This window comes from Dendropsophus ebraccatus, chromosome 3, assembly GCF_027789765.1.
Source record: "Dendropsophus ebraccatus isolate aDenEbr1 chromosome 3, aDenEbr1.pat, whole genome shotgun sequence".
Lineage (NCBI taxonomy): Eukaryota > Metazoa > Chordata > Amphibia > Anura > Hylidae > Dendropsophus > Dendropsophus ebraccatus.
In genome coordinates this window covers 197,743,229-197,751,586 of record NC_091456.1, presented here as the reverse complement: position 1 = coordinate 197,751,586, position 8,358 = coordinate 197,743,229, and the positions used below count along the sequence as shown (strand labels likewise).

The window sequence follows — 8,358 nt, the reverse complement described above, 5'->3', positions numbered from 1 at the left end:
CACACAGTGTGCACCCTATTTTGTCCTCCACTTTTTTCAAGACACCAGAGGACCTCAGCCGCTCATTGTGGAATCCATTTGAGGTTCAGGACGACTACGGCACCCGAATGGTCCACTACCGCTCCGGCACAACCTACTCAGCAGTCACCGTTGAGTGGTAAGATATTTTTTCACCTAGGATACTTTTTCCTTATATTTGTCTGGTTATTTTTGGTAATGAAATTTTAACTTTATATTAATAAAAGCTACATTTTAGATTTAATTAGCTGTACTTCACTATTTGATCTATCTGTTATTTATTAGTGAGAGTTTTTGTGGTATATATTTGGATCTATGCATTATTCTGTGCTGTAGGGTCAGGGAACTGAGTGTGCCCCCAGCGTTACCCCAATAAGAGTGGCAGCAATCACCTGTCCTGCTGTGCCACAGCTCAGCTGCACTGTAATTATATAAAGATTAGCTGCACTGTAATTATATGAATGGAGAGGGATCACTAATTAGCAAGAACAATTTGGCAGATACAGTTGATCACCTTGGCTCCATGGCTGCTCTCTGTGGGTTATTTCCATGGCTCCCGGTGCCCATTGGGTATGTGCCCCATTCCATCCTGGCCATAAATTTAGTTTCACGACTTCTAGTGTCCAGTGTATTAGTGTTATTGAGAGAAATGAGCGGATTTACTAGTACTTTGCTCGGCTCGGTAGTCTGCTTGTCAGCTGCCATTGATCTCTGTGCTGCTCTGCTCCAGGTGCCTGGAAAACTTCTCCCAGTCACCACTACTGGTGTCCAATGAGTTAGACCTATGGCTCCTTCCGACCTCTGGGTTTGTTTCCCGGCTCCTTTCCTACCACTGGGTTTGTTTCCCGGCTCCTTTCCTACCACTGGGTTGGTTTCCCGGCTCCTTCCGACCTCTGGGTTGGTTCCCCGGCTCCTTCCGACCTCTGGGTTGGTTCCCCGGCTCCTTCCGACCTCTGGGTTGGTTCCCCGGCTCTTTCCGACCTCTGGGTTGGTTCCCCGGCTCTTTCCGACCTCTGGGTTGGTTCCCCGGCTCTTTCCGACCTCTGGGTTGGTTCCCCGGCTCTTTCCGACCTCTGGGTTGGTTCCCCGGCTTCTTCAAACCATTTGGTTGGTACCCTGGCACCCTCCGATTGCTGGGTTGAGGGGGCCCCATAACAGGACCAGCTTAGGTGTAACATTTGGAACTGGTTTGGGCCAACATTCGGGGGAGGGGGGAGGGGGGTTAGTGAAATGAGGATCTTTACTGACTAGATTTTTTGTTTTTTTTGTGCACTGAATCTTAAAGCTTTGCCATACCAGGTCAATGTCTGGAGCTCAAATTTCATCACCCTGTTCTAAAAATCCATGTTCTAAATATCTACGGTCCCCACATAGGATATTAGACTGATAAGAACGGATACTATACCTAAACTTTGCCAAAAGCCTGAGAAGCGATACTGACCAATTCTTTCACAACAGAGATGGTGGACTGGCGCGAGAGTGCAGGGTCGTGTCTACAGGAGTATCTCATTTGCTTTTTTAATAGCAGCCAATTTGATCCCCATGTACGGGAGCTCTGACACTACTATCTAGACACATGTACAGCCTCATAGCAAGAGGCCGAGTCTGGAAGACTGAACCCTCCAAGTAACTTCGGTAAGTTGTGTAAAGGAGACGCGTGGCTTTGGTTCCTGCCGGAGGAAGTTACAGAACGCTAAAATTCTTGGACACGAGGATAGAGATGGATTGCAATAAGTATTGAGGTAAAATATGACTTAGGCCATGTTCACACACAGTATTTTTGCTCAATATTTTGCAATCAAAACCAGGAGTGGATTGGAAACACAGAAAGGACATATAAGGTTGTTTAAAGGTGGAGAAAAGTGAGTTAGTTTTTGAAAGAAGGGAAGTAAAATTAGATATAAAAAGATGCAATGGGTTATTTGGTTATTGGTTCCCTGCCTCTGGCTGCCCACTGGGTTGGTTTGCTGGCTCTGGCTGCCCACTGGCTTGGTTCCCTGGCTCTGGCTGCCCACTGGGTTGGTTTGCTGGCTCTGGCTGCCCACTGGGTTGGTTCCCTGGCTCTGGCTGCCCACTGGGTTGGTTCCCTGGCTCTGGCTGCCCACTTGGTTGGTTCGCTGGCTCTGGCTGCCCACTGGGTTGGTTTGCTGGCTCTGGCTGCCCACTGGGTTGGTTCCCTGGCTCTGGCTGCCCACTGGGTTGGTTCGCTGGCTCTGGCTGCCCACTGGGTTGGTTTGCTGGCTCTGGCTGCCCACCTATTGGTTCCCTGGCTCTGGCTGCCCACTGGGTTGGTTCCCTGGCTCTGGCTGCCCACCTATTGGTTCCCTGGCTCTGGCTGCCCACCTATTGGTTCCCTGGCTCTGGCTGCCCACCTATTGGTTCCCTGGCTCTGGCTGCCCACTGGGTTGGTTCCCTGGCTCTGGCTGCCCACTGGGTTGGTTCCCTGGCTCTGGCTGCCCACCTGTTGGTTCCCTGGCTCTGGCTGCCCACCTGTTGGTTGGCTGCCCACTGGGTTGGTTCCCTGGCTCTGGCTGCCCACTGGGTTGGTTCCCTGGCTCTGGCTGCCCACTGGGTTGGTTCCCTGGCTCTGGCTGCCCACTGGGTTGGTTCGCTGGCTCTGGCTGCCCAACTATTGGTTCCCTGGCTCTGGCTGCCCACTGGGTTGGTTCCCTGGCTCTGGCTGCCCACCTATTGGTTCCCTGGCTCTGGCTGCCCACCTGTTGGTTCCCTGGCTCTGGCTGCCCACCTGTTGGTTTGCTGCCTCTGGCTGCCCACTAGGTTGGTTCTCTGGCTCTGGCTGCCCACCTGTTGGTTCCCTGCCTCTGGCTGCCCACTGGGTTGGTTTGCTGGCTCTGGCTGCCCACTGGGTTGGTTCCCTGGCTCTGGCTGCCCACCTATTGGTTCCCTGGCTCTGGCTGCCCACCTATTGGTTCCCTGGCTCTGGCTGCCCACTGGGTTGGTTCCCTGGCTCTGGCTGCCCACTGGGTTGGTTCCCTGGCTCTGGCTGCCCACTGGGTTGGTTCCCTGGCTCTGGCTGCCCACTGGGTTGGTTCCCTGGCTCTGGCTGCCCACCTGTTGGTTCGCTGCCTCTGGCTGCCCACTGGGTTGGTTCTCTGCCTCTGGCTGCCCACCTGTTGGTTCCTTGCCTCTGGCTGCCCACTGGGTTGGTTTGCTGGCTCTGGCTGCCCACTGGGTTGGTTCCCTGGCTCTGGCTGCCCACTGGGTTGGTTCGCTGGCTCTGGCTGCCCACCCATTGGTTCCCTGGCTCTGGCTGCCCACCTGTTGGTTTGCTGCCTCTGGCTGCCCACTGGGTTGGTTTGCTGGCTCCTGCCACTAACTGGGTTACAACAGCAGCCTCTGGCATACAGCCAGGAAACCTTAAACAAGGCAAGGACTCCAGTGAGGGCACCAACCTATATACCTCCCCTAAGCCTGGTATTGGGGTATTAGGGCTGCTATTGTTGGCGCATCACGTCCATTAAAGACATTTTGGTTGGGGCAAATAATTTAGGATTGGGGAAAGTGTTGTGCCCCCTTCATCCTTTTAAGACCACAGAACCTCCATGATGACTCACAGGATGGGGCACAGATAAGGGTTGTCACGTTCCTCTGCACTTCTCCAGCTTGTAAGGGCCGCAGCCGCTATTCTTGAGGGGGTTAAAAAAAATTTGAGCTGGAGACCCCCTGTCCTCCAGCCCTAACCCACTCCTCCGTCATCCATCAGTCCACAATGGGCACAATCCAGGATCCTGGTACTGACTGGAGGGAATTGTGGACGAGGACGACAAAGATCCATTGTGCAGAGCCAGAGCCAGCGGGTCAGATGGGGAAGCGAATTATCATCACAAAGAGCCTGGAATCTGTATTCTACCCAGGCATCGAGGTGTTAAACGAGACCGTGGGATACAGCGGGCCTGCGGCTACTATACATACATGGATCATACACCATGCCTGGGGATACTATATATACATGGGGGGGATACACCGGGCCTGGAGATACTATATATACATGGAGGATACACCGGGCCTGGAGATACTATATATACATGGAGGATATAGCGGACCAGGAGATACTATATATACATGGAGGATACACCGGGCCTGGGGATACTATATATACATGGGGGGGATACACCGGGCCTGGAGATACTATATATACATGGAGGATACACTGGGCCTGGAGATACTATATATACATGGTGGGATACACCGGGCCTGGAGATACTAAATATACATGGAGGATACACCGGGCCTGGAGATACTATATATACATGGGGGGGATACACCGGGCCTGGGGATACTATATATACATGGGGGGATACACCGGGCCTGGAGATACTATATATACATGGGGGGATACACCGGGCCTGGAGATACTATAGATACATGGAGGATACACTGGGCCTGGAGATGTTATATATACATGGGGGGGATACACCGGGCCTGGGGATACTATATATACATGGGGGGGATACACCGGGCCTGGAGATACTATATATACATGGGGGGGGGGATACACCGGGCCTGGAGATACTATATATACATGGAGGATATAGCGGACCAGGAGATACTATATATACATGGAGGATACACCGGGCCTGGGGATACTATATATACATGGGGGGGATACACCGGGCCTGGAGATACTATATATACATGGAGGATACACTGGGCCTGGAGATACTATATATACATGGTGGGATACACCGGGCCTGGAGATACTAAATATACATGGAGGATACACCGGGCCTGGAGATACTATATATACATGGGGGGGATACACCGGGCCTGGGGATACTATATATACATGGGGGGGATACACCGGGCCTGGAGATACTATATATACATGGGGGGATACACCGGGCCTGGAGATACTATAGATACATGGAGGATACACTGGGCCTGGAGATGTTATATATACATGGGGGGGATACACCGGGCCTGGGGATACTATATATACATGGGGGGGATACACCGGGCCTGGAGATACTATATATACATGGGGGGATACACCGGGCCTGGAGATACTATAGATACATGGAGGATACACTGGGCCTGGAGATGTTATATATACATGGGGGGGATACACCGGGCCTGGGGATACTATATATACAGGGGGGGGATACACCGGGCCTGGAGATACTATATATACATGGGGGGATACACCGGGCCTGGAGATACTATAGATACATGGAGGATACACTGGGCCTGGAGATGTTATATATACATGGGGGGGATACACCGGGCCTGGGGATACTATATATACATGGGGGGGATACACCGGGCCTGGAGATACTATATATACATGGGGGGATACACCGGGCCTGGAGATACTATAGATACATGGAGGATACACCGGGCCTGGAGATACTATATATACATGGAGGATACAGCGGACCAGGAGATACTATACATACATGGATCATACACCATGCCTGGGGATACTATATATACATGGGGGGGATACACCGGGCCTGAAGATACTAAATATACATGGAGGATACAGCGGGCCTGGGGATACTATATATACATGGAGGATACAGCGGACCAGGAGATACTATACATACATGGATCATACACCATGCCTGGAGATACTATATATACATGGGGGGGATACACCGGGCCTGAAGATACTAAATATACATGGAGGATACAGCGGGCCTGGGGATACTATATATACATGGGGGGGATACATCGGGCCTGGAGATACTATAGATACATGGAGGATACACCGAGCCTGGAGATACTACAGATACATGGAGGATACACCGGGCCTGGAGATACTATAGATACATGGAGGATACACCGGGCCTGGAGATACTATACATACATGGAGGATACACCGGGCCTGGAGATACTATAGATACATGGAGGGGATACACCGAGCCTGGAGATACTATAGATACATGGACGATACACCGGGCCTGGAGATACTATAGATACATGGAGGATACACCGGGCCTGGAGATACTATACATACATGGAGGATACACCATGCCTGGGGGATACAATATATACATGGAGGATACACCGGGCCTGGAGATACTATAGATACATGGAGGATACACCGGCCTGGAGATACTATACATACATGGAGGATACACCGGGCCTGGGGATACTATAGATACATGGAGGATACACCGGGCCTGGGGATACTATACATACATGGAGGATACACCGGGCCTGGAGATACTATAGATACATGGAGGATACACCGAGCCTGGAGATACTACAGATACATGGAGGATACACCGGCCTGGGGATACTATAGATACATGGAGGATACACCGGGCCTGGGGATACTATACATACATGGAGGATACACCGGGCCTGGAGATACTATAGATACATGGAGGATACACCGAGCCTGGAGATACTACAGATACATGGAGGATACACCGGCCTGGGGATACTATAGATACATGGTGGATACACCGGGCCTGGGGATACTATACATACATGGAGGATACTCCGGGCCTGGAGATACTATAGATACATGGAGGATACACCGGGCCTGGAGATACTATAGATACATGGGGGATACATCGGGCCTGGAGATATTATAGATACATGAAGGATACACCGGGCCTGGGGATACTTTAGATACATGGAGGATACACCGGGCCTGGGGATACTATAGATACATGGAGGATACACCATGCCTGGGGGATACTATATATACATGGAGGCTACATCGGCCTGGGGATACTATATATACACGGAGGATACACCATGCCTGGGGGATACTATAGATACATGGAGGATACACTGGGCCTGGAGATACTATAGATACATGGAGGATACACCGGGCCTGGAGATACTATAGATACATGGGGGATACACTGGGCCTGGAGATACTATATATACATGGAGGATACACCGGGCCTGGAGATACTATACATACATGGGGGGATACACCGGGCCTGGAGATACTATAGATACATGGAGGATACACCGGGCCTGGAGATACTATACATACATGGAGGATACACCGGGCCTGGAGATACTATAGATACATGGAGGATACACCGGGCCTGGAGATACTATAGATACATGGAGGATACACCGGGCCTGGGGATACTATATATACATGGGGGGGATACACCGGGCCTGGGGATACTATATATACATGGGGGGGATACACCGGGCCTGGAGATACTATAGATACATGGATCATACACCGGGCCTGGAGATACTATAGATACATGGAGGATACACCGGGCCTGGAGATACTATAGATACATGGAGGATACACCGAGCCTGGAGATACTATAGATACATGGAGGATACACCGGGCCTGGAGATACTATAGATACATGGAGGATACACCGGGCCTGGAGATACTATAGATACATGGAGGATACACCGAGCCTGGAGATACTACAGATACATGGAGGATACACCGGCCTGGGGATACTATAGATACATGGAGGATACACCGGGCCTGGGGATACTATACATACATGGAGGATACACCGGGCCTGGAGATACTATAGATACATGGAGGATACACCGAGCCTGGAGATACTACAGATACATGGAGGATACACCGGCCTGGGGATACTATAGATACATGGTGGATACACCGGGCCTGGGGATACTATACATACATGGAGGATACTCCGGGCCTGGAGATACTATAGATACATGGAGGATACACCGGGCCTGGAGATACTATAGATACATGGGGGATACATCGGGCCTGGAGATATTATAGATACATGAAGGATACACCGGGCCTGGGGATACTTTAGATACATGGAGGATACACCGGGCCTGGGGATACTATAGATACATGGAGGATACACCATGCCTGGGGGATACTATATATACATGGAGGCTACATCGGCCTGGGGATACTATATATACACGGAGGATACACCATGCCTGGGGGATACTATAGATACATGGAGGATACACTGGGCCTGGAGATACTATAGATACATGGAGGATACACCGGGCCTGGAGATACTATAGATACATGGGGGATACACTGGGCCTGGAGATACTATATATACATGGAGGATACACCGGGCCTGGAGATACTATACATACATGGGGGGATACACCGGGCCTGGAGATACTATAGATACATGGAGGATACACCGGGCCTGGAGATACTATACATACATGGAGGATACACCGGGCCTGGAGATACTATAGATACATGGAGGATACACCGGGCCTGGAGATACTATAGATACATGGAGGATACACCGGGCCTGGGGATACTATATATACATGGGGGGGATACACCGGGCCTGGGGATACTATATATACATGGGGGGGATACACCGGGCCTGGAGATACTATAGATACATGGATCATACACCGGGCCTG

At 51.0% G+C, this 8,358-nt stretch overlaps 1 pseudogene; it reads right to left on the bottom strand.

Annotated features, from left to right (window-relative positions):
- Nucleotides 1–1,280: 1,280 nt before the first annotated feature.
- On the bottom strand, nucleotides 1,281–1,453 carry LOC138787698 (U2 spliceosomal RNA; annotated as a pseudogene).
- Between the last annotated feature and the right edge of the window lie 6,905 nt (nucleotides 1,454–8,358).